Here is a 27,193-nt window from a genome sequence, read left to right as displayed (position 1 = left end):
AGAAAAGAAAAGACCTTCGATTTACTTGCATATGGCACCTCAGTGAACTTTGTAAAATGTATTTACAAATCTTTAATCAGGCAGTGGTGGAATCAAAAGTCATCTGCTAAGAAGGAATCATGATTTCTACAAAGATTTTAACATTTTCTATGGACCTTGTCATCTGAGCATATCTTAAGCAACAACTATAAGCGCGAAAACAGCACATAAGGAAAAGGATGCATTGGCCGGGAATCGAACCCGGGTGAACTGCTTGGAAGGCAGCTATGCTCACCACTATACCACCAATGCTTGAGCACTTTTCAAATGCATTTAGTGGCCAATATGGAAATCACAACAACTGTTTGAAAGATTTTTATAGCCTGCGCTGTAGCACCATTGGTGGTAGATATTCAAACAAAATTGGCAAATTGCATGACATTCACAATTCAAGATTTAGGCTCATCCATACTTAAGGTTTTTATGCACCATTGAACTGATATACAGTGGTATCAAAACTGAGAAAAGAAAAGACCTTCGATTTACTTGCATATGGCACCTCAGTGTACTGTGTAAAATGTATTTACAAATCTTTAATCAGGCAGTGGTAGAATCAAAAGTCATCTGCTAAGAATGAATCATGATTTCTACAAAGATTTTAACATTTTCTATGGACCTTGTCATCTGAGCATATCTTAAGCAACAACTATAAGTGCGAAAACAGCACATAAGGAAAAGGATGCATTGGCCGGGAATCAAACCCGGGTCAACAGCTTGGAAGGCAGCTATGCTCACCACTATACCACCAATGCTTGAGCTCTTTTTGATTGCATATAGTGGCCAATATGGAAATCACAACAACTGTTTGAAAGATATTTATAGCCTGCGCTGTAGCACCATTGGTGGAAGATATTCAAACAAAATTGGCAAATTGCATGACATTCACAATTCAAGATTTAGGCTCATCCATACTTAAGGTTTTTATGCACCATTGAACTGACATACAGTGGTATCAAAACTGAGAAAAGAAAAGACCTTCGATTTACTTGCATATGGCACCTCAGTGAACTGTGTAAAATGTATTTACAAATCTTTAATCAGGCAGTGGTGGAATCAAAAGTCATCTGCTAAGAAGGAATCATGATTTCTACAAAGATTTTAACATTTTCTATGGACCTTGTCATCTGAGCATATCTTAAGCAACAACTATAAGTGCGAAAACAGCACATAAGGAAAAGGATGCATTGGCCGGGAATCGAACCCGGGTCAACTGCTTGGAAGGCAGCTATGCTCACCACTATACCACCAATGCTTGAGCTCTTTTTGATTGCATATAGTGGCCAATATGGAAATCACAACAACTGTTTGAAAGATATTTATAGCCTGCGCTGTAGCACCATTGGTGGAAGATATTCAAACAAAATTGGCAAATTGCATGACATTCACAATTCAAGATTTAGGCTCATCCATACTTAAGGTTTTTATGCACCATTGAACTGACATACAGTGGTATCAAAACTGAGAAAAGAAAAGACCTTCGATTTACTTGCATATGGCACCTCAGTGAACTGTGTAAAATGTATTTACAAATCTTTAATCAGGCAGTGGTGGAATCAAAAGTCATCTGCTAAGAAGGAATCATGATTTCTACAAAGATTTTAACATTTTCTATGGACCTTGTCATCTGAGCATATCTTAAGCAACAACTATAAGTGCGAAAACAGCACATAAGGAAAAGGATGCATTGGCCGTGAATCGAACCCGGGTCAACTGCTTGGAAAGCAGCTATGCTCACCACTATACCACCAATGCTTGAGCTCTTTTCGAATGCATATAGTGGCCAATATGGAAATCACAACAACTGTTTGAAAGATTTTTATAGCCTGCGCTGTAGCACCATTGGTGGAAGATATTCAAACAAAATTGGCAAATTGCATGACATTCACAATTCAAGATTTAGGCTCATCCATACTTAAGGTTTTTATGCACCAATGAACTTACATACAGTGGTATCAAAACTGAGAAAAGAAAAGACCTTCGATTTACTTTCATATGGCACCTCAGTGAACTTTGTAAAATGTATTTACAAATCTTTAATCAGGCAGTGGTGGAATCAAAAGTCATCTGCTAAGAAGGAATCATGATTTCTACAAAGATTTTAACATTTTCTATGGACCTTGTCATCTGAGCATATCTTAAGCAACAACTATAAGTGCGAAAACAGCATATAAGGAAAAGGATGCATTGGCCGGGAATCGAACCCGGGTGAACTGCTTGGAAGGCAGCTATGCTCACCACTATACCACCAATGCTTGAGCATTTTCAAATGCATTTAGTGGCCAATATGGAAATCACAACAACTGTTTGAAAGATTTTTATAGCCTGCGCTGTAGCACCATTGGTGGTAGATATTCAAACAAAATTGGCAAATTGCATGACATTCACAATTCAAGATTTAGGCTCATCCATACTTAAGGTTTTTATGCACCATTGAACTGATATACAGTGGTATCAAAACTGAGAAAAGAAAAGACCTTCGATTTACTTGCATATGGCACCTCAGTGTACTGTGTAAAATGTATTTACAAATCTTTAATCAGGCAGTGGTAGAATCAAAAGTCATCTGCTAAGAATGAATCATGATTTCTACAAAGATTTTAACATTTTCTATGGACCTTGTCATCTGAGCATATCTTAAGCAACAACTATAAGTGCGAAAACAGCACATAAGGAAAAGGATGCATTGGCCGGGAATCAAACCCGGGTCAACAGCTTGGAAGGCAGCTATGCTCACCACTATACCACCAATGCTTGAGCTCTTTTTGATTGCATATAGTGGCCAATATGGAAATCACAACAACTGTTTGAAAGATATTTATAGCCTGCGCTGTAGCACCATTGGTGGAAGATATTCAAACAAAATTGGCAAATTGCATGACATTCACAATTCAAGATTTAGGCTCATCCATACTTAAGGTTTTTATGCACCATTGAACTGACATACAGTGGTATCAAAACTGAGAAAAGAAAAGACCTTCGATTTACTTGCATATGGCACCTCAGTGAACTTTGTAAAATGTATTTACAAATCTTTAATAAGGCAGTGGTGGAATCAAAAGTCATCTGCTAAGAAGGAATCATGATTTCTACAAAGATTTTAACATTTTCTATGGACCTTGTCATCTGAGCATATCTTAAGCAACAACTATAAGTGCGAAAACAGCACATAAGGAAAAGGATGCATTGGCCGGGAATAGAACCCGGGTCAACTGCTTGGAAGGCAGCTATGCTCACCACTATACCACCAATGCTTGAGCTCTTTTTGATTGCATATAGTGGCCAATATGGAAATCACAACAACTGTTTGAAAGATATTTATAGCCTGCGCTGTAGCACCATTGGTGGAAGATATTCAAACAAAATTGGCAAATTGCATGACATTCACAATTCAAGATTTAGGCTCATCCATACTTAAGGTTTTTATGCACCATTCAACTGACATACAGTGGTATCAAAACTGAGAAAAGAAAAGACCTTCGATTTACTTGCATATGGCACCTCAGTGAACTGTGTAAAATGTATTTACAAATCTTTAATCAGGCAGTGGTGGAATCAAAAGTCATCTGCTAAGAAGGAATCATGATTTCTACAAAGATTTTAACATTTTCTATGGACCTTGTCATCTGAGCATATCTTAAGCAACAACAATAAGTGCGAAAACAGCACATAAGGAAAAGGATGCATTGGCCGGGAATCGAACCCGGGTCAACAGTTTGGAAGGCAGCTATGCTCACCACTATACCACCAATGCTTGAGCTCTTTTTGAATGCATAGAGTGGCTAATATGGAAATCACAACAACTGTTTGAAAGATATTTATAGCCTGCGCTGTAGCACCATTGGTGGAAGATATTCAAACAAAATTGGCAAATTGCATGACATTCACAATTCAAGATTTAGGCTCATCCATACTTAAGGTTTTTATGCACCAATGAACTTACATACAGTGGTATCAAAACTGAGAAAAGAAAAGACCTTCGATTTACTTTCATATGGCACCTCAGTGAACTTTGTAAAATGTATTTACAAATCTTTAATCAGGCAGTGGTGGAATCAAAAGTCATCTGCTAAGAAGGAATCATGATTTCTACAAAAATTTTAACATTTTCTATGGACCTTGTCATCTGAGCATATCTTAAGCAACAACTATAAGTGCGAAAACAGCACATAAGGAAAAGGATGCATTGCCCGGGAATCGAATCCGGGTCAACTGCTTGGAAGGTAGCTATGCTCACCACTATACCACCAATACTTGAGCTCTTTTTGAATGCATATAGTGGCCAATATGGAAATCACAACAACTGTTTGAAAGATATTTATAGCCTGCGCTGTAGCACCATTGGTGGAAGATATTCAAACAAAATTGGCAAATTGCATGACATTCACAATTCAAGATTTAGGCTCATCCATACTTAAGGTTTTTATGCACCAATGAACTTACATACAGTGGTATCAAAACTGAGAAAAGAAAAGACCTTCGATTTACTTGCATATGGCACCTCAGTGAACTTTGTAAAATGTATTTACAAATCTTTAATCAGGCAGTGGTGGAATCAAAAGTCATCTGCTAAGAAGGAATCATGATTTCTACAAAGATTTTAACATTTTCTATGGACCTTGTCATCTGAGCATATCTTAAGCAACAACTATAAGTGCGAAAACAGCACATAAGGAAAAGGATGCATTGCCCGGGAATCGAATCCGGGTCAACTGCTTGGAAGGTAGCTATGCTCACCACTATACCACCAATACTTGAGCTCTTTTTGAATGCATATAGTGGCCAATATGGAAATCACAACAACTGTTTGAAAGATATTTATAGCCTGCGCTGTAGCACCATTGGTGGAAGATATTCAAACAAAATTGGCAAATTGCATGACATTCACAATTCAAGATTTAGGCTCATCCATACTTAAGGTTTTTATGCACCAATGAACTTACATACAGTGGTATCAAAACTGAGAAAAGAAAAGACCTTCGATTTACTTGCATATGGCACCTCAGTGAACTTTGTAAAATGTATTTACAAATCTTTAATCAGGCAGTGGTGGAATCAAAAGTCATCTGCTAAGAAGGAATCATGATTTCTACAAAGATTTTAACATTTTCTATGGACCTTGTCATCTGAGCATATCTTAAGCAACAACTATAAGCGCGAAAACAGCACATAAGGAAAAGGATGCATTGGCCGGGAATCGAACCCGGGTGAACTGCTTGGAAGGAAGCTATGCTCACCACTATACCACCAATGCTTGAGCACTTTTCAAATGCATTTAGTGGCCAATATGGAAATCACAACAACTGTTTGAAAGATTTTTATAGCCTGCGCTGTAGCACCATTGGTGGTAGATATTCAAACAAAATTGGCAAATTGCATGACATTCACAATTCAAGATTTAGGCTCATCCATACTTAAGGTTTTTATGCACCATTGAACTGATATACAGTGGTATCAAAACTGAGAAAAGAAAAGACCTTCGATTTACTTGCATATGGCACCTCAGTGTACTGTGTAAAATGTATTTACAAATCTTTAATCAGGCAGTGGTAGAATCAAAAGTCATCTGCTAAGAATGAATCATGATTTCTACAAAGATTTTAACATTTTCTATGGACCTTGTCATCTGAGCATATCTTAAGCAACAACTATAAGTGCGAAAACAGCACATAAGGAAAAGGATGCATTGGCCGGGAATCAAACCCGGGTCAACAGCTTGGAAGGCAGCTATGCTCACCACTATACCACCAATGCTTGAGCTCTTTTTGATTGCATATAGTGGCCAATATGGAAATCACAACAACTGTTTGAAAGATATTTATAGCCTGCGCTGTAGCACCATTGGTGGAAGATATTCAAACAAAATTGGCAAATTGCATGACATTCACAATTCAAGATTTAGGCTCATCCATACTTAAGGTTTTTATGCACCATTGAACTGACATACAGTGGTATCAAAACTGAGAAAAGAAAAGACCTTCGATTTACTTGCATATGGCACCTCAGTGAACTGTGTAAAATGTATTTACAAATCTTTAATCAGGCAGTGGTGGAATCAAAAGTCATCTGCTAAGAAGGAATCATGATTTCTACAAAGATTTTAACATTTTCTATGGACCTTGTCATCTGAGCATATCTTAAGCAACAACTATAAGTGCGAAAACAGCACATAAGGAAAAGGATGCATTGGCCGGGAATCGAACCCGGGTCAACTGCTTGGAAGGCAGCTATGCTCACCACTATACCACCAATGCTTGAGCTCTTTTTGATTGCATATAGTGGCCAATATGGAAATCACAACAACTGTTTGAAAGATATTTATAGCCTGCGCTGTAGCACCATTGGTGGAAGATATTCAAACAAAATTGGCAAATTGCATGACATTCACAATTCAAGATTTAGGCTCATCCATACTTAAGGTTTTTATGCACCATTGAACTGACATACAGTGGTATCAAAACTGAGAAAAGAAAAGACCTTCGATTTACTTGCATATGGCACCTCAGTGAACTGTGTAAAATGTATTTACAAATCTTTAATCAGGCAGTGGTGGAATCAAAAGTCATCTGCTAAGAAGGAATCATGATTTCTACAAAGATTTTAACATTTTCTATGGACCTTGTCATCTGAGCATATCTTAAGCAACAACTATAAGTGCGAAAACAGCACATAAGGAAAAGGATGCATTGGCCGTGAATCGAACCCGGGTCAACTGCTTGGAAAGCAGCTATGCTCACCACTATACCACCAATGCTTGAGCTCTTTTCGAATGCATATAGTGGCCAATATGGAAATCACAACAACTGTTTGAAAGATTTTTATAGCCTGCGCTGTAGCACCATTGGTGGAAGATATTCAAACAAAATTGGCAAATTGCATGACATTCACAATTCAAGATTTAGGCTCATCCATACTTAAGGTTTTTATGCACCATTGAACTGACATACAGTGGTATCAAAACTGAGAAAAGAAAAGACCTTCGATTTACTTGCATATGGCACCTCAGTGAACTTTGTAAAATGTATTTACAAATCTTTAATAAGGCAGTGGTGGAATCAAAAGTCATCTGCTAAGAAGGAATCATGATTTCTACAAAGATTTTAACATTTTCTATGGACCTTGTCATCTGAGCATATCTTAAGCAACAACTATAAGTGCGAAAACAGCACATAAGGAAAAGGATGCATTGGCCGGGAATAGAACCCGGGTCAACTGCTTGGAAGGCAGCTATGCTCACCACTATACCACCAATGCTTGAGCTCTTTTTGATTGCATATAGTGGCCAATATGGAAATCACAACAACTGTTTGAAAGATATTTATAGCCTGCGCTGTAGCACCATTGGTGGAAGATATTCAAACAAAATTGGCAAATTGCATGACATTCACAATTCAAGATTTAGGCTCATCCATACTTAAGGTTTTTATGCACCAATGAACTTACATACAGTGGTATCAAAACTGAGAAAAGAAAAGACCTTCGATTTACTTTCATATGGCACCTCAGTGAACTTTGTAAAATGTATTTACAAATCTTTAATCAGGCAGTGGTGGAATCAAAAGTCATCTGCTAAGAAGGAATCATGATTTCTACAAAGATTTTAACATTTTCTATGGACCTTGTCATCTGAGCATATCTTAAGCAACAACTATAAGTGCGAAAACAGCACATAAGGAAAAGGATGCATTGCCCGGGAATCGAATCCGGGTCAACTGCTTGGAAGGTAGCTATGCTCACCACTATACCACCAATACTTGAGCTCTTTTTGAATGCATATAGTGGCCAATATGGAAATCACAACAACTGTTTGAAAGATATTTATAGCCTGCGCTGTAGCACCATTGGTGGAAGATATTCAAACAAAATTGGCAAATTGCATGACATTCACAATTCAAGATTTAGGCTCATCCATACTTAAGGTTTTTATGCACCAATGAACTTACATACAGTGGTATCAAAACTGAGAAAAGAAAAGACCTTCGATTTACTTGCATATGGCACCTCAGTGAACTTTGTAATATGTATTTACAAATCTTTAATCAGGCAGTGGTGGAATCAAAAGTCATCTGCTAAGAAGGAATCATGATTTCTACAAAGATTTTAACATTTTCTATGGACCTTGTCATCTGAGCATATCTTAAGCAACAACTATAAGTGCGAAAACAGCACATAAGGAAAAGGATGCATTGGCCGGGAATCGAACCCGGGTGAACTGCTTGGAAGGCAGCTATGCTCACCACTATACCACCAATGCTTGAGCATTTTCAAATGCATTTAGTGGCCAATATGGAAATCACAACAACTGTTTGAAAGATTTTTATAGCCTGCGCTGTAGCACCATTGGTGGTAGATATTCAAACAAAATTGGCAAATTGCATGACATTCACAATTCAAGATTTAGGCTCATCCATACTTAAGGTTTTTATGCACCATTGAACTGATATACAGTGGTATCAAAACTGAGAAAAGAAAAGACCTTCGATTTACTTGCATATGGCACCTCAGTGTACTGTGTAAAATGTATTTACAAATCTTTAATCAGGCAGTGGTAGAATCAAAAGTCATCTGCTAAGAATGAATCATGATTTCTACAAAGATTTTAACATTTTCTATGGACCTTGTCATCTGAGCATATCTTAAGCAACAACTATAAGTGCGAAAACAGCACATAAGGAAAAGGATGCATTGGCCGGGAATCAAACCCGGGTCAACAGCTTGGAAGGCAGCTATGCTCACCACTATACCACCAATGCTTGAGCTCTTTTTGATTGCATATAGTGGCCAATATGGAAATCACAACAACTGTTTGAAAGATATTTATAGCCTGCGCTGTAGCACCATTGGTGGAAGATATTCAAACAAAATTGGCAAATTGCATGACATTCACAATTCAAGATTTAGGCTCATCCATACTTAAGGTTTTTATGCACCATTGAACTGACATACAGTGGTATCAAAACTGAGAAAAGAAAAGACCTTCGATTTACTTGCATATGGCACCTCAGTGAACTTTGTAAAATGTATTTACAAATCTTTAATAAGGCAGTGGTGGAATCAAAAGTCATCTGCTAAGAAGGAATCATGATTTCTACAAAGATTTTAACATTTTCTATGGACCTTGTCATCTGAGCATATCTTAAGCAACAACTATAAGTGCGAAAACAGCACATAAGGAAAAGGATGCATTGGCCGGGAATAGAACCCGGGTCAACTGCTTGGAAGGCAGCTATGCTCACCACTATACCACCAATGCTTGAGCTCTTTTTGATTGCATATAGTGGCCAATATGGAAATCACAACAACTGTTTGAAAGATATTTATAGCCTGCGCTGTAGCACCATTGGTGGAAGATATTCAAACAAAATTGGCAAATTGCATGACATTCACAATTCAAGATTTAGGCTCATCCATACTTAAGGTTTTTATGCACCATTCAACTGACATACAGTGGTATCAAAACTGAGAAAAGAAAAGACCTTCGATTTACTTGCATATGGCACCTCAGTGAACTGTGTAAAATGTATTTACAAATCTTTAATCAGGCAGTGGTGGAATCAAAAGTCATCTGCTAAGAAGGAATCATGATTTCTACAAAGATTTTAACATTTTCTATGGACCTTGTCATCTGAGCATATCTTAAGCAACAACAATAAGTGCGAAAACAGCACATAAGGAAAAGGATGCATTGGCCGGGAATCAAACCCGGGTCAACAGTTTGGAAGGCAGCTATGCTCACCACTATACCACCAATGCTTGAGCTCTTTTTGAATGCATAGAGTGGCTAATATGGAAATCACAACAACTGTTTGAAAGATATTTATAGCCTGCGCTGTAGCACCATTGGTGGAAGATATTCAAACAAAATTGGCAAATTGCATGACATTCACAATTCAAGATTTAGGCTCATCCATACTTAAGGTTTTTATGCACCAATGAACTTACATACAGTGGTATCAAAACTGAGAAAAGAAAAGACCTTCGATTTACTTTCATATGGCACCTCAGTGAACTTTGTAAAATGTATTTACAAATCTTTAATCAGGCAGTGGTGGAATCAAAAGTCATCTGCTAAGAAGGAATCATGATTTCTACAAAAATTTTAACATTTTCTATGGACCTTGTCATCTGAGCATATCTTAAGCAACAACTATAAGTGCGAAAACAGCACATAAGGAAAAGGATGCATTGCCCGGGAATCGAATCCGGGTCAACTGCTTGGAAGGTAGCTATGCTCACCACTATACCACCAATACTTGAGCTCTTTTTGAATGCATATAGTGGCCAATATGGAAATCACAACAACTGTTTGAAAGATATTTATAGCCTGCGCTGTAGCACCATTGGTGGAAGATATTCAAACAAAATTGGCAAATTGCATGACATTCACAATTCAAGATTTAGGCTCATCCATACTTAAGGTTTTTATGCACCAATGAACTTACATACAGTGGTATCAAAACTGAGAAAAGAAAAGACCTTCGATTTACTTGCATATGGCACCTCAGTGAACTTTGTAAAATGTATTTACAAATCTTTAATCAGGCAGTGGTGGAATCAAAAGTCATCTGCTAAGAAGGAATCATGATTTCTACAAAGATTTTAACATTTTCTATGGACCTTGTCATCTGAGCATATCTTAAGCAACAACTATAAGTGCGAAAACAGCACATAAGGAAAAGGATGCATTGCCCGGGAATCGAATCCGGGTCAACTGCTTGGAAGGTAGCTATGCTCACCACTATACCACCAATACTTGAGCTCTTTTTGAATGCATATAGTGGCCAATATGGAAATCACAACAACTGTTTGAAAGATATTTATAGCCTGCGCTGTAGCACCATTGGTGGAAGATATTCAAACAAAATTGGCAAATTGCATGACATTCACAATTCAAGATTTAGGCTCATCCATACTTAAGGTTTTTATGCACCAATGAACTTACATACAGTGGTATCAAAACTGAGAAAAGAAAAGACCTTCGATTTACTTGCATATGGCACCTCAGTGAACTTTGTAAAATGTATTTACAAATCTTTAATCAGGCAGTGGTGGAATCAAAAGTCATCTGCTAAGAAGGAATCATGATTTCTACAAAGATTTTAACATTTTCTATGGACCTTGTCATCTGAGCATATCTTAAGCAACAACTATAAGCGCGAAAACAGCACATAAGGAAAAGGATGCATTGGCCGGGAATCGAACCCGGGTGAACTGCTTGGAAGGCAGCTATGCTCACCACTATACCACCAATGCTTGAGCACTTTTCAAATGCATTTAGTGGCCAATATGGAAATCACAACAACTGTTTGAAAGATTTTTATAGCCTGCGCTGTAGCACCATTGGTGGTAGATATTCAAACAAAATTGGCAAATTGCATGACATTCACAATTCAAGATTTAGGCTCATCCATACTTAAGGTTTTTATGCACCATTGAACTGATATACAGTGGTATCAAAACTGAGAAAAGAAAAGACCTTCGATTTACTTGCATATGGCACCTCAGTGTACTGTGTAAAATGTATTTACAAATCTTTAATCAGGCAGTGGTAGAATCAAAAGTCATCTGCTAAGAATGAATCATGATTTCTACAAAGATTTTAACATTTTCTATGGACCTTGTCATCTGAGCATATCTTAAGCAACAACTATAAGTGCGAAAACAGCACATAAGGAAAAGGATGCATTGGCCGGGAATCAAACCCGGGTCAACAGCTTGGAAGGCAGCTATGCTCACCACTATACCACCAATGCTTGAGCTCTTTTTGATTGCATATAGTGGCCAATATGGAAATCACAACAACTGTTTGAAAGATATTTATAGCCTGCGCTGTAGCACCATTGGTGGAAGATATTCAAACAAAATTGGCAAATTGCATGACATTCACAATTCAAGATTTAGGCTCATCCATACTTAAGGTTTTTATGCACCATTGAACTGACATACAGTGGTATCAAAACTGAGAAAAGAAAAGACCTTCGATTTACTTGCATATGGCACCTCAGTGAACTGTGTAAAATGTATTTACAAATCTTTAATCAGGCAGTGGTGGAATCAAAAGTCATCTGCTAAGAAGGAATCATGATTTCTACAAAGATTTTAACATTTTCTATGGACCTTGTCATCTGAGCATATCTTAAGCAACAACTATAAGTGCGAAAACAGCACATAAGGAAAAGGATGCATTGGCCGGGAATCGAACCCGGGTCAACTGCTTGGAAGGCAGCTATGCTCACCACTATACCACCAATGCTTGAGCTCTTTTTGATTGCATATAGTGGCCAATATGGAAATCACAACAACTGTTTGAAAGATATTTATAGCCTGCGCTGTAGCACCATTGGTGGAAGATATTCAAACAAAATTGGCAAATTGCATGACATTCACAATTCAAGATTTAGGCTCATCCATACTTAAGGTTTTTATGCACCATTGAACTGACATACAGTGGTATCAAAACTGAGAAAAGAAAAGACCTTCGATTTACTTGCATATGGCACCTCAGTGAACTGTGTAAAATGTATTTACAAATCTTTAATCAGGCAGTGGTGGAATCAAAAGTCATCTGCTAAGAAGGAATCATGATTTCTACAAAGATTTTAACATTTTCTATGGACCTTGTCATCTGAGCATATCTTAAGCAACAACTATAAGTGCGAAAACAGCACATAAGGAAAAGGATGCATTGGCCGTGAATCGAACCCGGGTCAACTGCTTGGAAAGCAGCTATGCTCACCACTATACCACCAATGCTTGAGCTCTTTTTGAATGCATATAGTGGCCAATATGGAAATCACAACAACTGTTTGAAAGATTTTTATAGCCTGCGCTGTAGCACCATTGGTGGAAGATATTCAAACAAAATTGGCAAATTGCATGACATTCACAATTCAAGATTTAGGCTCATCCATACTTAAGGTTTTTATGCACCATTGAACTGACATACAGTGGTATCAAAACTGAGAAAAGAAAAGACCTTCGATTTACTTGCATATGGCACCTCAGTGAACTTTGTAAAATGTATTTACAAATCTTTAATAAGGCAGTGGTGGAATCAAAAGTCATCTGCTAAGAAGGAATCATGATTTCTACAAAGATTTTAACATTTTCTATGGACCTTGTCATCTGAGCATATCTTAAGCAACAACTATAAGTGCGAAAACAGCACATAAGGAAAAGGATGCATTGGCCGGGAATAGAACCCGGGTCAACTGCTTGGAAGGCAGCTATGCTCACCACTATACCACCAATGCTTGAGCTCTTTTTGATTGCATATAGTGGCCAATATGGAAATCACAACAACTGTTTGAAAGATATTTATAGCCTGCGCTGTAGCACCATTGGTGGAAGATATTCAAACAAAATTGGCAAATTGCATGACATTCACAATTCAAGATTTAGGCTCATCCATACTTAAGGTTTTTATGCACCAATGAACTTACATACAGTGGTATCAAAACTGAGAAAAGAAAAGACCTTCGATTTACTTTCATATGGCACCTCAGTGAACTTTGTAAAATGTATTTACAAATCTTTAATCAGGCAGTGGTGGAATCAAAAGTCATCTGCTAAGAAGGAATCATGATTTCTACAAAGATTTTAACATTTTCTATGGACCTTGTCATCTGAGCATATCTTAAGCAACAACTATAAGTGCGAAAACAGCACATAAGGAAAAGGATGCATTGCCCGGGAATCGAATCCGGGTCAACTGCTTGGAAGGTAGCTATGCTCACCACTATACCACCAATACTTGAGCTCTTTTTGAATGCATATAGTGGCCAATATGGAAATCACAACAACTGTTTGAAAGATATTTATAGCCTGCGCTGTAGCACCATTGGTGGAAGATATTCAAACAAAATTGGCAAATTGCATGACATTCACAATTCAAGATTTAGGCTCATCCATACTTAAGGTTTTTATGCACCAATGAACTTACATACAGTGGTATCAAAACTGAGAAAAGAAAAGACCTTCGATTTACTTGCATATGGCACCTCAGTGAACTTTGTAATATGTATTTACAAATCTTTAATCAGGCAGTGGTGGAATCAAAAGTCATCTGCTAAGAAGGAATCATGATTTCTACAAAGATTTTAACATTTTCTATGGACCTTGTCATCTGAGCATATCTTAAGCAACAACTATAAGTGCGAAAACAGCACATAAGGAAAAGGATGCATTGGCCGGGAATCGAACCCGGGTGAACTGCTTGGAAGGCAGCTATGCTCACCACTATACCACCAATGCTTGAGCATTTTCAAATGCATTTAGTGGCCAATATGGAAATCACAACAACTGTTTGAAAGATTTTTATAGCCTGCGCTGTAGCACCATTGGTGGTAGATATTCAAACAAAATTGGCAAATTGCATGACATTCACAATTCAAGATTTAGGCTCATCCATACTTAAGGTTTTTATGCACCATTGAACTGATATACAGTGGTATCAAAACTGAGAAAAGAAAAGACCTTCGATTTACTTGCATATGGCACCTCAGTGTACTGTGTAAAATGTATTTACAAATCTTTAATCAGGCAGTGGTAAAATCAAAAGTCATCTGCTAAGAATGAATCATGATTTCTACAAAGATTTTAACATTTTCTATGGACCTTGTCATCTGAGCATATCTTAAGCAACAACTATAAGTGCGAAAACAGCACATAAGGAAAAGGATGCATTGGCCGGGAATCAAACCCGGGTCAACAGCTTGGAAGGCAGCTATGCTCACCACTATACCACCAATGCTTGAGCTCTTTTTGATTGCATATAGTGGCCAATATGGAAATCACAACAACTGTTTGAAAGATATTTATAGCCTGCGCTGTAGCACCATTGGTGGAAGATATTCAAACAAAATTGGCAAATTGCATGACATTCACAATTCAAGATTTAGGCTCATCCATACTTAAGGTTTTTATGCACCATTGAACTGACATACAGTGGTATCAAAACTGAGAAAAGAAAAGACCTTCGATTTACTTGCATATGGCACCTCAGTGAACTTTGTAAAATGTATTTACAAATCTTTAATAAGGCAGTGGTGGAATCAAAAGTCATCTGCTAAGAAGGAATCATGATTTCTACAAAGATTTTAACATTTTCTATGGACCTTGTCATCTGAGCATATCTTAAGCAACAACTATAAGTGCGAAAACAGCACATAAGGAAAAGGATGCATTGGCCGGGAATAGAACCCGGGTCAACTGCTTGGAAGGCAGCTATGCTCACCACTATACCACCAATGCTTGAGCTCTTTTTGATTGCATATAGTGGCCAATATGGAAATCACAACAACTGTTTGAAAGATATTTATAGCCTGCGCTGTAGCACCATTGGTGGAAGATATTCAAACAAAATTGGCAAATTGCATGACATTCACAATTCAAGATTTAGGCTCATCCATACTTAAGGTTTTTATGCACCATTCAACTGACATACAGTGGTATCAAAACTGAGAAAAGAAAAGACCTTCGATTTACTTGCATATGGCACCTCAGTGAACTGTGTAAAATGTATTTACAAATCTTTAATCAGGCAGTGGTGGAATCAAAAGTCATCTGCTAAGAAGGAATCATGATTTCTACAAAGATTTTAACATTTTCTATGGACCTTGTCATCTGAGCATATCTTAAGCAACAACAATAAGTGCGAAAACAGCACATAAGGAAAAGGATGCATTGGCCGGGAATCGAACCCGGGTCAACAGTTTGGAAGGCAGCTATGCTCACCACTATACCACCAATGCTTGAGCTCTTTTTGAATGCATAGAGTGGCTAATATGGAAATCACAACAACTGTTTGAAAGATATTTATAGCCTGCGCTGTAGCACCATTGGTGGAAGATATTCAAACAAAATTGGCAAATTGCATGACATTCACAATTCAAGATTTAGGCTCATCCATACTTAAGGTTTTTATGCACCAATGAACTTACATACAGTGGTATCAAAACTGAGAAAAGAAAAGACCTTCGATTTACTTTCATATGGCACCTCAGTGAACTTTGTAAAATGTATTTACAAATCTTTAATCAGGCAGTGGTGGAATCAAAAGTCATCTGCTAAGAAGGAATCATGATTTCTACAAAAATTTTAACATTTTCTATGGACCTTGTCATCTGAGCATATCTTAAGCAACAACTATAAGTGCGAAAACAGCACATAAGGAAAAGGATGCATTGCCCGGGAATCGAATCCGGGTCAACTGCTTGGAAGGTAGCTATGCTCACCACTATACCACCAATACTTGAGCTCTTTTTGAATGCATATAGTGGCCAATATGGAAATCACAACAACTGTTTGAAAGATATTTATAGCCTGCGCTGTAGCACCATTGGTGGAAGATATTCAAACAAAATTGGCAAATTGCATGACATTCACAATTCAAGATTTAGGCTCATCCATACTTAAGGTTTTTATGCACCAATGAACTTACATACAGTGGTATCAAAACTGAGAAAAGAAAAGACCTTCGATTTACTTGCATATGGCACCTCAGTGAACTTTGTAAAATGTATTTACAAATCTTTAATCAGGCAGTGGTGGAATCAAAAGTCATCTGCTAAGAAGGAATCATGATTTCTACAAAGATTTTAACATTTTCTATGGACCTTGTCATCTGAGCATATCTTAAGCAACAACTATAAGTGCGAAAACAGCACATAAGGAAAAGGATGCATTGGCCAGGAATCGAACCCGGGTCAACTGCTTGGAAGGCAGCTATGCTCACCACTATACCACCAATGCTTGAGCACTTTTCAAATGCATATAGTGGCCAATATGGAAATCACAACAACTGTTTGAAAGATTTTTATAGCCTGCGCTGTAGCACCATTGGTGGTAGATATTCAAACAAAATTGGCAAATTGCATGACATTCACAATTCAAGATTTAGGCTCATCCATACTTAAGGTTTTTATGCACCATTGAACTGATATACAGTGGTATCAAAACTGAGAAAAGAAAAGACCTTCGATTTACTTGCATATGGCACCTCAGTGTACTGTGTAAAATGTATTTACAAATCTTTAATCAGGCAGTGGTAGAATCAAAAGTCATCTGCTAAGAATGAATCATGATTTCTACAAAGATTTTAACATTTTCTATGGACCTTGTCATCTGAGCATATCTTAAGCAACAACTATAAGTGCGAAAACAGCACATAAGGAAAAGGATGCATTGGCCGGGAATCGAACCCGGGTCAACAGCTTGGAAGGCAGCTATGCTCACCACTATACCACCAATGTTTGAGCTCTTTTCGAATGCATATAGTGGCTAATATGGAAATCACAACAACTGTTTGAAAGATATTTATAGCCTGCGCTGTAGCACCATTGGTGGAAGATATTCAAACAAAATTGGCAAATTGCATGACATTCACAATTCAAGATTTAGGCTCATCCATACTTAAGGTTTTTATGCACCAATGAACTTACATACAGTGGTATCAAAACTGAGAAAAGAAAAGACCTTCGATTTACTTTCATATGGCACCTCAGTGAACTTTGTAAAATGTATTTACAAATCTTTAATCAGGCAGTGGTGGAATCAAAAGTCATCTGCTAAGAAGGAATCATGATTTCTACAAAGATTTTAACATTTTCTATGGACCTTGTCATCTGAGCATACCTTAAGCAACAACTATAAGTGCGAAAACAGCACATAAGGAAAAGGATGCATTGGCCGTGAATCGAACCCGGGTCAACTGCTTGGAAAGGAGCTATGCTCACCACTATGCCACCAATGCTTGAGCACTTTTCAAATGCATATAGTGGCCAATATGGAAATCACAACAACTGTTTGAAAGATTTTTATAGCCTGCGCTGTAGCACCATTGGTGGTAGATATTCAAACAAAATTGGCAAATTGCATGACATTCACAATTCAAGATTTAGGCTCATCCATACTTAAGGTTTTTATGCACCATTGAACTGATATACAGTGGTATCAAAACTGAGAAAAGAAAAGACCTTCGATTTACTTGCATATGGCACCTCAGTGAACTTTGTAAAATGTATTTACAAATCTTTAATCAGGCAGTGGTGGAATCAAAAGTCATCTGCTAAGAAGGAATCATGATTTCTACAAAGATTTTAACATTTTCTATGGACCTTGTCATCTGAGCATATCTTAAGCAACAACTATAAGTGCGAAAACAGCACATAAGGAATAGGATGCATTGGCCGGGAATCGAACCCGGGTCAACAGCTTGGAAGGCAGCTATGCTCACCACTATACCACCAATGCTTGAGCTCTTTTCAAATGCATATAGTGGCCAATATGGAAATCACAACAACTGTTTGAAAGATATTTATAGCCTGCGCTGTAGCACCATTGGTGGAAGATATTCAAACAAAATTGGCAAATTGCATGACATTCACAATTCAAGATTTAGGCTCATCCATACTTAAGGTTTTTATGCACCATTGAACTGACATACAGTGGTATCAAAACTGAGAAAAGAAAAGACCTTCGATTTATTTGCATATGGCACCTCAGTGAACTTTGTAAAATGTATTTACATATCTTTAATCAAGCAGTGGTGGAATCAAAAGTCATCTGCTAAGAAGGAATCATGATTTCTACAAAGATTTTAACATTTTCTATGGACCTTGTCATCTGAGCATATCTTAAGCAACAACTATAAGTGCGAAAACAGCACATAAGGAAAAGGATGCATTGGCCGGGAATCGAACCCGGGTCAACTGCTTGGAAGGCAGCTATGCTCACCACTATACCACCAATGCTTGAGCTCTTTTTGATTGCATATAGTGGCCAATATGGAAATCACAACAACTGTTTGAAAGATATTTATAGCCTGCGCTGTAGCACCATTGGTGGAAGATATTCAAACAAAATTGGCAAATTGCATGACATTCACAATTCAAGATTTAGGCTCATCCATACTTAAGGTTTTTATGCACCATTGAACTGACATACAGTGGTATCAAAACGGAGAAAAGAAAAGACCTTCGATTTACTTGCATATGGCACCTCAGTGAACTGTGTAAAATGTATTTACAAATCTTTAATCAGGCAGTGGTGGAATCAAAAGTCATCTGCTAAGAAGGAATCATGATTTCTACAAAGATTTTAACATTTTCTATGGACCTTGTCATCTGAGCATATCTTAAGCAACAACTATAAGTGCGAAAACAGCACATAAGGAAAAGGATGCATTGGCCGTGAATCGAACCCAGGTCAACTGCTTGGAAAGCAGCTATGCTCACCACTATACCACCAATGCTTGAGCTCTTTTCAAATGCATATAGTGGCCAATATGGAAATCACAACAACTGTTTGAAAGATTTTTATAGCCTGCGCTGTAGCACCATTGGTGGAAGATATTCAAACAAAATTGGCAAATTGCATGACATTCACAATTCAAGATTTAGGCTCATCCATACTTAAGGTTTTTATGCACCATTGAACTGACATACAGTGGTATCAAAACTGAGAAAAGAAAAGACCTTCGATTTACTTGCATATGGCACCTCAGTGAACTTTGTAAAATGTATTTACAAATCTTTAATAAGGCAGCGGTGGAATCAAAAGTCATCTGCTAAGAAGGAATCATGATTTCTACAAAGATTTTAACATTTTCTATGGACCTTGTCATCTGAGCATATCTTAAGCAACAACTATAAGTGCGAAAACAGCACATAAGGAAAAGGATGCATTGGCCGGGAATAGAACCCGGGTCAACTGCTTGGAAGGCAGCTATGCTCACCACTATACCACCAATGCTTGAGCTCTTTTTGATTGCATATAGTGGCCAATATGGAAATCACAACAACTGTTTGAAAGATATTTATAGCCTGCGCTGTAGCACCATTGGTGGAAGATATTCAAACAAAATTGGCAAATTGCATGACATTCACAATTCAAGATTTAGGCTCATCCATACTTAAGGTTTTTATGCACCATTGAACTGACATACAGTGGTATCAAAACTGAGAAAAGAAAAGACCTTCGATTTACTTGCATATGGCACCTCAGTGAACTGTGTAAAATGTATTTACAAATCTTTAATCAGGCAGTGGTGGAATCAAAAGTCATCTGCTAAGAAGGAATCATGATTTCTACAAAGATTTTAACATTTTCTATGGACCTTGTCATCTGAGCATATCTTAAGCAACAACAATAAGTGCGAAAACAGCACATAAGGAAAAGGATGCATTGGCCGGGAATCGAACCCGGGTCAACAGCTTGGAAGGCAGCTATGCTCACCACTATACCACCAATGCTTGAGCTCTTTTCGAATGCATAGAGTGGCTAATATGGAAATCACAACAACTGTTTGAAAGATATTTATAGCCTGCGCTGTAGCACCATTGGTGGAAGATATTCAAACAAAATTGGCAAATTGCATGACATTCACAATTCAAGATTTAGGCTCATCCATACTTAAGGTTTTTATGCACCAATGAACTTACATACAGTGGTATCAAAACTGAGAAAAGAAAAGACCTTCGATTTACTTTCATATGGCACCTCAGTGAACTTTGTAAAATGTATTTACAAATCTTTAATCAGGCAGTGGTGGAATCAAAAGTCATCTGCTAAGAAGGAATCATGATTTCTACAAAGATTTTAACATTTTCTATGGACCTTGTCATCTGAGCATATCTTAAGCAACAACTATAAGTGCGAAAACAGCACATAAGGAAAAGGATGCATTGCCCGGGAATCGAATCCGGGTCAACTGCTTGGAAGGTAGCTATGCTCACCACTATACCACCAATACTTGAGCTCTTTTTGAATGCATATAGTGGCCAATATGGAAATCACAACAACTGTTTGAAAGATATTTATAGCCTGCGCTGTAGCACCATTGGTGGAAGATATTCAAACAAAATTGGCAAATTGCATGACATTCACAATTCAAGATTTAGGCTCATCCATACTTAAGGTTTTTATGCACCAATGAACTTACATACAGTGGTATCAAAACTGAGAAAAGAAAAGACCTTCGATTTACTTGCATATGGCACCTCAGTGAACTTTGTAAAATGTATTTACAAATCTTTAATCAGGCAGTGGTGGAATCAAAAGTCATCTGCTAAGAAGGAATCATGATTTCTACAAAGATTTTAACATTTTCTATGGACCTTGTCATCTGAGCATATCTTAAGCAACAACTATAAGTGCGAAAACAGCACATAAGGAAAAGGATGCATTGGCCGGGAATCGAACCCGGGTCAACAGCTTGGAAGGCAGCTATGCTCACCACTATACCACCAATGCTTGAGCTCTTTTTGATTGCATATAGTGGCCAATATGGAAATCACAACAACTGTTTGAAAGATATTTATAGCCTGCGCTGTAGCACCATTGGTGGAAGATATTCAAACAAAATTGGCAAATTGCATGACATTCACAATTCAAGATTTAGGCTCATCCATACTTAAGGTTTTTATGCACCATTGAACTGACATACAGTGGTATCAAAACTGAGAAAAGAAAAGACCTTCGATTTACTTGCATATGGCACCTCAGTGAACTTTGTAAAATGTATTTACAAATCTTTAATAAGGCAGTGGTGGAATCAAAAGTCATCTGCTAAGAAGGAATCATGATTTCTACAAAGATTTTAACATTTTCTATGGACCTTGTCATCTGAGCATATCTTAAGCAACAACTATAAGTGCGAAAACAGCACATAAGGAAAAGGATGCATTGGCCGGGAATAGAACCCGGGTCAACTGCTTGGAAGGCAGCTATGCTCACCACTATACCACCAATGCTTGAGCTCTTTTTGACTGCATATAGTGGCCAATATGGAAATCACAACAACTGTTTGAAAGATATTTATAGCCTGCGCTGTAGCACCATTGGTGGAAGATATTCAAACAAAATTGGCAAATTGCATGACATTCACAATTCAAGATTTAGGCTCATCCATACTTAAGGTTTTTATGCACCATTCAACTGACATACAGTGGTATCAAAACTGAGAAAAGAAAAGACCTTCGATTTACTTGCATATGGCACCTCAGTGAACTGTGTAAAATGTATTTACAAATCTTTAATCAGGCAGTGGTGGAATCAAAAGTCATCTGCTAAGAAGGAATCATGATTTCTACAAAGATTTTAACATTTTCTATGGACCTTGTCATCTGAGCATATCTTAAGCAACAACAATAAGTGCGAAAACAGCACATAAGGAAAAGGATGCATTGGCCGGGAATCGAACCCGGGTCAACAGCTTGGAAGGCAACTATGCTCACCACTATACCACCAATGCTTGAGCTCTTTTCGAATGCATAGAGTGGCTAATATGGAAATCACAACAACTGTTTGAAAGATATTTATAGCCTGCGCTGTAGCACCATTGGTGGAAGATATTAAAACAAAATTGGCAAATTGCATGACATTCACAATTCAAGATTTAGGCTCATCCATACTTAAGGTTTTTATGCACCAATGAACTTACATACAGTGGTATCAAAACTGAGAAAAGAAAAGACCTTCGATTTACTTTCATATGGCACCTCAGTGAACTTTGTAAAATGTATTTACAAATCTTTAATCAGGCAGTGGTGGAATCAAAAGTCATCTGCTAAGAAGGAATCATGATTTCTACAAAGATTTTAACATTTTCTATGGACCTTGTCATCTGAGCATATCTTAAGCAACAACTATAAGTGCGAAAACAGCACATAAGGAAAAGGATGCATTGCCCGGGAATCGAATCCGGGTCAACTGCTTGGAAGGTAGCTATGCTCACCACTATAAAACCAATACTTGAGCTCTTTTTGAATGCATATAGTGGCTAATATGGAAATCACAACAACTGTTTGAAAGATATTTATAGCCTGCGCTGTAGCACCATTGGTGGAAGATATTCAAACAAAATTGGCAAATTGCATGACATTCACAATTCAAGATTTAGGCTCATCCATACTTAAGGTTTTTATGCACCAATGAACTTACATACAGTGGTATCAAAACTGAGAAAAGAAAAGACCTTCGATTTACTTGCATATGGCACCTCAGTGAACTTTGTAAAATGTATTTACAAATCTTTAATCAGGCAGTGGTGGAATCAAAAGTCATCTGCTAAGAAGGAATCATGATTTCTACAAAGATTTTAACATTTTCTATGGACCTTGTCATCTGAGCATATCTTAAGCAACAACTATAAGTGCGAAAACAGCACATAAGGAAAAGGATGCATTGGCCGGGAATCGAACCCGGTTCAACTGCTTGGAAGGCAGCTATGCTCACCACTATACCACCAATGCTTGATCACTTTTCAAATGCATATAGTGGCCAATATGGAAATCACAACAACTGTTTGAAAGATTTTTATAGCCTGCGCTGTAGCACCATTGGTGGTAGATATTCAAACAAAATTGGCAAATTGCATGACATTCACAATTCAAGATTTAGGCTCATCCATACTTAAGGTTTTTATGCACCATTGAACTGATATACAGTGGTATCAAAACTGAGAAAAGAAAAGACCTTCGATTTACTTGCATATGGCACCTCAGTGTACTGTGTAAAATGTATTTACAAATCTTTAATCAGGCAGTGGTAGAATCAAAAGTCATCTGCTAAGAATGAATCATGATTTCTACAAAGATTTTAACATTTTCTATGGACCTTGTCATCTGAGCATATCTTAAGCAACAACTATAAGTGCGAAAACAGCACATAAGGAAAAGGATGCATTGGCCGGGAATCGAACCCGGGTCAACAGCTTGGAAGGCAGCTATGCTCACCACTATACCACCAATGTTTGAGCTCTTTTCGAATGCATATAGTGGCTAATATGGAAATCACAACAACTGTTTGAAAGATATTTATAGCCTGCGCTGTAGCATCATTGGTGGAAGATATTCAAACAAAATTGGCAAATTGCATGACATTCACAATTCAAGATTTAGGCTCATCCATACTTAAGGTTTTTATGCACCAATGAACTTACATACAGTGGTATCAAAACTGAGAAAAGAAAAGACCTTCGATTTACTTTCATATGGCACCTCAGTGAACTTTGTAAAATGTATTTACAAATCTTTAATCAGGCAGTGGTGGAATCAAAAGTCATCTGCTAAGAAGGAATCATGATTTCTACAAAGATTTTAACATTTTCTATGGACCTTGTCATCTGAGCATACCTTAAGGAACAACTATAAGTGCGAAAACAGCACATAAGGAAAAGGATGCATTGGCCGTGAATCGAACCCGGGTCAACTGCTTGGAAAGGAGCTATGCTCACCACTATACCACCAATGCTTGAGCACTTTTCAAATGCATATAGTGGCCAATATGGAAATCACAACAACTGTTTGAAAGATTTTTATAGCCTGCGCTGTAGCACCATTGGTGGTAGATATTCAAACAAAATTGGCAAATTGCATGACATTCACAATTCAAGATTTAGGCTCATCCATACTTAAGGTTTTTATGCACCATTGAACTGATATACAGTGGTATCAAAACTGAGAAAAGAAAAGACCTTCGATTTACTTGCATATGGCACCTCAGTGAACTTTGTAAAATGTATTTACAAATCTTTAATCAGGCAGTGGTGGAATCAAAAGTCATCTGCTAAGAAGGAATCATGATTTCTACAAAGATTTTAACATTTTCTATGGACCTTGTCATCTGAGCATATCTTAAGCAACAACTATAAGTGCGAAAACAGCACATAAGGAATAGGATGCATTGGCCGGGAATCGAACCCGGGTCAACAGCTTGGAAGGCAGCTATGCTCACCACTATACCACCAATGCTTGAGCTCTTTTCAAATGCATATAGTGGCCAATATGGAAATCACAACAACTGTTTGAAAGATATTTATAGCCTGCGCTGTAGCACCATTGGTGGAAGATATTCAAACAAAATTGGCAAATTGCATGACATTCACAATTCAAGATTTAGGCTCATCCATACTCAAGGTTTTTATGCACCATTGAACTGACATACAGTGGTATCAAAACTGAGAAAAGAAAAGACCTTCGATTTATTTGCATATGGCACCTCAGTGAACTTTGTAAAATGTATTTACATATCTTTAATCAAGCAGTGGTGGAATCAAAAGTCATCTGCTAAGAAGGAATCATGATTTCTACAAAGATTTTAACATTTTCTATGGACCTTGTCATCTGAGCATATCTTAAGCAACAACTATAAGTGCGAAAACAGCACATAAGGAAAAGGATGCATTGGCCGGGAATCGAACCCGGGTCAACAGCTTGGAAGGCAGCTATGCTCACCACTATACCACCAATGCTTGAGCTCTTTTCGAATGCATATAGTGGCCAATATGGAAATCACAACAACTGTTTGAAAGATATTTATAGCCTGCGCTGTAGCACCATTGGTGGAAGATATTCAAACAAAATTGGCAAATTGCATGACATTCACAATTCAAGATTTAGGCTCATCCATACTTAAGGTTTTTATGCACCATTGAACTGACATACAGTGGTATCAAAACTGAGAAAAGAAAAGACCTTCGATATACTTGCATATGGCACCTCAGTGAACTTTGTAAAATGTATTTACAAATCTTTAATCAGGCAGTGGTGGAATCAAAAGTCATCTGCTAAGAAGGAATCATGATTTCTACAAAGATTTTAACATTTTCTATGGACCTTGTCATCTGAGCATATCTTAAGCAACAACTATAAGTGCGAAAACAGCACATAAGGAAAAGGATGCATTGGCCGGGAATCGAACCTGGGTCAACTGCTTAGAAGGCAGCTATGCTCACCACTATACCACCAATGCTTGAGCTCTTTTCGATTGCATATAGTGGCCAATATGGAAATCACAACAACTGTTTAAAAGATATTTATAGCCTGCGCTGTAGCACCATTGGTGGAAGATATTCAAACAAAATTGGCAAATTGCATGACATTCACAATTCAAGATTAAGGCTCATCCATACTTAAGGTTTTTATGCACCAATGAACTTACATACAGTGGTATCAAAACTGAGAAAAGAAAAGACCTTCGATTTACTTGCATATGGCACCTCAGTGAACTTTGTAAAATGTATTTACAAATCTTTAATCAGGCAGTGGTGGAATCAAAAGTCATCTGCTAAGAAGGAATCATGATTTCTACAAAGATTTTAACATTTTCTATGGACCTTGTCATCTGAGCATATCTTAAGCAACAACTATAAGTGCGAAAACAGCACATAAGGAAAAGGATGCATTGGCCGGGAATCGAACCCGGGTCACCTGCTTGGAAGGCAGCTATGCTCACCACTATACCACCAATGCTTGAGCTCGTTTCGATTGCATATAGTGGCCAATATGGAAATCACAACAACTGTTTGAAAGATATTTATAGCATGCGCTGTAGCACCATTGGTGGAAGATATTCAAACAAAATTGGCAAATTGCATGACATTCACAATTCAAGATTTAGGCTCATCCATACTTAAGGTTTTTATGCACCATTGAACTGACATACAGTGGTATCAAAACTGAGAAAAGAAAAGACCTTCGATTTACTTGCATATGGCACCTCAGTGAACTTTGTAAAATGTATTTACAAATCTTTAATCAGGCAGTGGTGGAATCAAAAGTCATCTGCTAAGAAGGAATCATGATTTCTACAAAGATTTTAACATTTTCTATGGACCTTGTCATCTGAGCATATCTTAAGCAACAACTATAAGTGCGAAAACAGCACATAAGGAAAAGGACGCATTGGCCGGGAATCGAACCTGGGTCAACTGCTTAGAAGGCAGCTATGCTCACCACTATACCACCAATGCTTGAGCTTTTTTTGATTGCATATAGTGGCCAATATGGAAATCACAACAACTGTTTGAAAGATATTTATAGCCTGCGCTGTAGCACCATTGGTGGAAGATATTCAAACAAAATTGGCAAATTGCATGAAATTCACAATTCAAGATTTAGGCTCATCCATACTTAAGGTTTTTATGCACCAATGAACTTACATACAGTGGTATCAAAACTGAGAAAAGAAAAGACATTCGATTTACTTGCATATGGCACCTCAGTGAACTTTGTAAAATGTATTTACAAATCTTTAATCAGGCAGTGGTGGAATCAAAAGTCATCTGCTAAGAAGGAATCATGATTTCTACAAAGATTTTAACATTTTCTATGGACCTTGTCATCTGAGCATATCTTAAGCAACAACTATAAGTGCG

The 27,193-nt window shown here is 37.6% G+C and overlaps 38 non-coding genes across 38 annotated transcripts; all 38 read right to left on the bottom strand.

The window, feature by feature from the left end:
- Positions 1 to 219: 219 nt before the first annotated feature.
- On the bottom strand, positions 220 to 291 carry TRNAG-UCC (transfer RNA glycine (anticodon UCC)). The gene has a single exon. It is a non-coding gene; the product is annotated as a tRNA-Gly (tRNA).
- Positions 292 to 719: 428 nt separating this feature from the next.
- TRNAG-UCC (transfer RNA glycine (anticodon UCC)) lies at positions 720 to 791 on the bottom strand. The gene has a single exon. It is a non-coding gene; the product is annotated as a tRNA-Gly (tRNA).
- Positions 792 to 1,219: 428 nt separating this feature from the next.
- TRNAG-UCC (transfer RNA glycine (anticodon UCC)) lies at positions 1,220 to 1,291 on the bottom strand. The gene has a single exon. It is a non-coding gene; the product is annotated as a tRNA-Gly (tRNA).
- Positions 1,292 to 1,719: 428 nt separating this feature from the next.
- TRNAG-UCC (transfer RNA glycine (anticodon UCC)) lies at positions 1,720 to 1,791 on the bottom strand. The gene has a single exon. It is a non-coding gene; the product is annotated as a tRNA-Gly (tRNA).
- A 428-nt stretch (positions 1,792 to 2,219) lies between these two features.
- Positions 2,220 to 2,291, bottom strand: TRNAG-UCC (transfer RNA glycine (anticodon UCC)). The gene has a single exon. It is a non-coding gene; the product is annotated as a tRNA-Gly (tRNA).
- A 427-nt stretch (positions 2,292 to 2,718) lies between these two features.
- TRNAG-UCC (transfer RNA glycine (anticodon UCC)) lies at positions 2,719 to 2,790 on the bottom strand. The gene has a single exon. It is a non-coding gene; the product is annotated as a tRNA-Gly (tRNA).
- Positions 2,791 to 3,218: 428 nt separating this feature from the next.
- Positions 3,219 to 3,290, bottom strand: TRNAG-UCC (transfer RNA glycine (anticodon UCC)). Its single transcript has one exon. It is a non-coding gene; the product is annotated as a tRNA-Gly (tRNA).
- Positions 3,291 to 5,718: 2,428 nt separating this feature from the next.
- Positions 5,719 to 5,790, bottom strand: TRNAG-UCC (transfer RNA glycine (anticodon UCC)). Its single transcript has one exon. It is a non-coding gene; the product is annotated as a tRNA-Gly (tRNA).
- A 428-nt stretch (positions 5,791 to 6,218) lies between these two features.
- On the bottom strand, positions 6,219 to 6,290 carry TRNAG-UCC (transfer RNA glycine (anticodon UCC)). Its single transcript has one exon. It is a non-coding gene; the product is annotated as a tRNA-Gly (tRNA).
- A 428-nt stretch (positions 6,291 to 6,718) lies between these two features.
- On the bottom strand, positions 6,719 to 6,790 carry TRNAG-UCC (transfer RNA glycine (anticodon UCC)). Its single transcript has one exon. It is a non-coding gene; the product is annotated as a tRNA-Gly (tRNA).
- A 428-nt stretch (positions 6,791 to 7,218) lies between these two features.
- TRNAG-UCC (transfer RNA glycine (anticodon UCC)) lies at positions 7,219 to 7,290 on the bottom strand. The gene has a single exon. It is a non-coding gene; the product is annotated as a tRNA-Gly (tRNA).
- A 928-nt stretch (positions 7,291 to 8,218) lies between these two features.
- Positions 8,219 to 8,290, bottom strand: TRNAG-UCC (transfer RNA glycine (anticodon UCC)). The gene has a single exon. It is a non-coding gene; the product is annotated as a tRNA-Gly (tRNA).
- Positions 8,291 to 8,717: 427 nt separating this feature from the next.
- Positions 8,718 to 8,789, bottom strand: TRNAG-UCC (transfer RNA glycine (anticodon UCC)). Its single transcript has one exon. It is a non-coding gene; the product is annotated as a tRNA-Gly (tRNA).
- Positions 8,790 to 9,217: 428 nt separating this feature from the next.
- On the bottom strand, positions 9,218 to 9,289 carry TRNAG-UCC (transfer RNA glycine (anticodon UCC)). Its single transcript has one exon. It is a non-coding gene; the product is annotated as a tRNA-Gly (tRNA).
- A 1,928-nt stretch (positions 9,290 to 11,217) lies between these two features.
- Positions 11,218 to 11,289, bottom strand: TRNAG-UCC (transfer RNA glycine (anticodon UCC)). The gene has a single exon. It is a non-coding gene; the product is annotated as a tRNA-Gly (tRNA).
- Positions 11,290 to 11,717: 428 nt separating this feature from the next.
- On the bottom strand, positions 11,718 to 11,789 carry TRNAG-UCC (transfer RNA glycine (anticodon UCC)). The gene has a single exon. It is a non-coding gene; the product is annotated as a tRNA-Gly (tRNA).
- Positions 11,790 to 12,217: 428 nt separating this feature from the next.
- Positions 12,218 to 12,289, bottom strand: TRNAG-UCC (transfer RNA glycine (anticodon UCC)). Its single transcript has one exon. It is a non-coding gene; the product is annotated as a tRNA-Gly (tRNA).
- A 428-nt stretch (positions 12,290 to 12,717) lies between these two features.
- TRNAG-UCC (transfer RNA glycine (anticodon UCC)) lies at positions 12,718 to 12,789 on the bottom strand. Its single transcript has one exon. It is a non-coding gene; the product is annotated as a tRNA-Gly (tRNA).
- Positions 12,790 to 13,217: 428 nt separating this feature from the next.
- Positions 13,218 to 13,289, bottom strand: TRNAG-UCC (transfer RNA glycine (anticodon UCC)). Its single transcript has one exon. It is a non-coding gene; the product is annotated as a tRNA-Gly (tRNA).
- A 928-nt stretch (positions 13,290 to 14,217) lies between these two features.
- On the bottom strand, positions 14,218 to 14,289 carry TRNAG-UCC (transfer RNA glycine (anticodon UCC)). The gene has a single exon. It is a non-coding gene; the product is annotated as a tRNA-Gly (tRNA).
- A 427-nt stretch (positions 14,290 to 14,716) lies between these two features.
- On the bottom strand, positions 14,717 to 14,788 carry TRNAG-UCC (transfer RNA glycine (anticodon UCC)). The gene has a single exon. It is a non-coding gene; the product is annotated as a tRNA-Gly (tRNA).
- A 428-nt stretch (positions 14,789 to 15,216) lies between these two features.
- Positions 15,217 to 15,288, bottom strand: TRNAG-UCC (transfer RNA glycine (anticodon UCC)). The gene has a single exon. It is a non-coding gene; the product is annotated as a tRNA-Gly (tRNA).
- A 1,428-nt stretch (positions 15,289 to 16,716) lies between these two features.
- TRNAG-UCC (transfer RNA glycine (anticodon UCC)) lies at positions 16,717 to 16,788 on the bottom strand. The gene has a single exon. It is a non-coding gene; the product is annotated as a tRNA-Gly (tRNA).
- A 428-nt stretch (positions 16,789 to 17,216) lies between these two features.
- Positions 17,217 to 17,288, bottom strand: TRNAG-UCC (transfer RNA glycine (anticodon UCC)). Its single transcript has one exon. It is a non-coding gene; the product is annotated as a tRNA-Gly (tRNA).
- Positions 17,289 to 18,216: 928 nt separating this feature from the next.
- Positions 18,217 to 18,288, bottom strand: TRNAG-UCC (transfer RNA glycine (anticodon UCC)). The gene has a single exon. It is a non-coding gene; the product is annotated as a tRNA-Gly (tRNA).
- A 428-nt stretch (positions 18,289 to 18,716) lies between these two features.
- TRNAG-UCC (transfer RNA glycine (anticodon UCC)) lies at positions 18,717 to 18,788 on the bottom strand. The gene has a single exon. It is a non-coding gene; the product is annotated as a tRNA-Gly (tRNA).
- Positions 18,789 to 19,716: 928 nt separating this feature from the next.
- Positions 19,717 to 19,788, bottom strand: TRNAG-UCC (transfer RNA glycine (anticodon UCC)). The gene has a single exon. It is a non-coding gene; the product is annotated as a tRNA-Gly (tRNA).
- Positions 19,789 to 20,216: 428 nt separating this feature from the next.
- On the bottom strand, positions 20,217 to 20,288 carry TRNAG-UCC (transfer RNA glycine (anticodon UCC)). The gene has a single exon. It is a non-coding gene; the product is annotated as a tRNA-Gly (tRNA).
- A 928-nt stretch (positions 20,289 to 21,216) lies between these two features.
- Positions 21,217 to 21,288, bottom strand: TRNAG-UCC (transfer RNA glycine (anticodon UCC)). Its single transcript has one exon. It is a non-coding gene; the product is annotated as a tRNA-Gly (tRNA).
- A 428-nt stretch (positions 21,289 to 21,716) lies between these two features.
- Positions 21,717 to 21,788, bottom strand: TRNAG-UCC (transfer RNA glycine (anticodon UCC)). The gene has a single exon. It is a non-coding gene; the product is annotated as a tRNA-Gly (tRNA).
- Positions 21,789 to 22,216: 428 nt separating this feature from the next.
- TRNAG-UCC (transfer RNA glycine (anticodon UCC)) lies at positions 22,217 to 22,288 on the bottom strand. The gene has a single exon. It is a non-coding gene; the product is annotated as a tRNA-Gly (tRNA).
- A 928-nt stretch (positions 22,289 to 23,216) lies between these two features.
- TRNAG-UCC (transfer RNA glycine (anticodon UCC)) lies at positions 23,217 to 23,288 on the bottom strand. Its single transcript has one exon. It is a non-coding gene; the product is annotated as a tRNA-Gly (tRNA).
- Positions 23,289 to 23,716: 428 nt separating this feature from the next.
- On the bottom strand, positions 23,717 to 23,788 carry TRNAG-UCC (transfer RNA glycine (anticodon UCC)). The gene has a single exon. It is a non-coding gene; the product is annotated as a tRNA-Gly (tRNA).
- A 928-nt stretch (positions 23,789 to 24,716) lies between these two features.
- TRNAG-UCC (transfer RNA glycine (anticodon UCC)) lies at positions 24,717 to 24,788 on the bottom strand. Its single transcript has one exon. It is a non-coding gene; the product is annotated as a tRNA-Gly (tRNA).
- A 428-nt stretch (positions 24,789 to 25,216) lies between these two features.
- TRNAG-UCC (transfer RNA glycine (anticodon UCC)) lies at positions 25,217 to 25,288 on the bottom strand. Its single transcript has one exon. It is a non-coding gene; the product is annotated as a tRNA-Gly (tRNA).
- Positions 25,289 to 25,716: 428 nt separating this feature from the next.
- TRNAR-UCU (transfer RNA arginine (anticodon UCU)) lies at positions 25,717 to 25,788 on the bottom strand. The gene has a single exon. It is a non-coding gene; the product is annotated as a tRNA-Arg (tRNA).
- A 428-nt stretch (positions 25,789 to 26,216) lies between these two features.
- TRNAG-UCC (transfer RNA glycine (anticodon UCC)) lies at positions 26,217 to 26,288 on the bottom strand. The gene has a single exon. It is a non-coding gene; the product is annotated as a tRNA-Gly (tRNA).
- Positions 26,289 to 26,716: 428 nt separating this feature from the next.
- Positions 26,717 to 26,788, bottom strand: TRNAR-UCU (transfer RNA arginine (anticodon UCU)). Its single transcript has one exon. It is a non-coding gene; the product is annotated as a tRNA-Arg (tRNA).
- Between the last annotated feature and the right edge of the window lie 405 nt (positions 26,789 to 27,193).

The sequence above is a fragment of the Pseudophryne corroboree genome, chromosome 4 (assembly GCF_028390025.1).
Source record: "Pseudophryne corroboree isolate aPseCor3 chromosome 4, aPseCor3.hap2, whole genome shotgun sequence".
NCBI lineage: Eukaryota > Metazoa > Chordata > Amphibia > Anura > Myobatrachidae > Pseudophryne > Pseudophryne corroboree.
The sequence above is the reverse complement of the archived record's forward strand: the minus strand, read 5'-3'. Positions and strand labels throughout refer to the sequence as shown.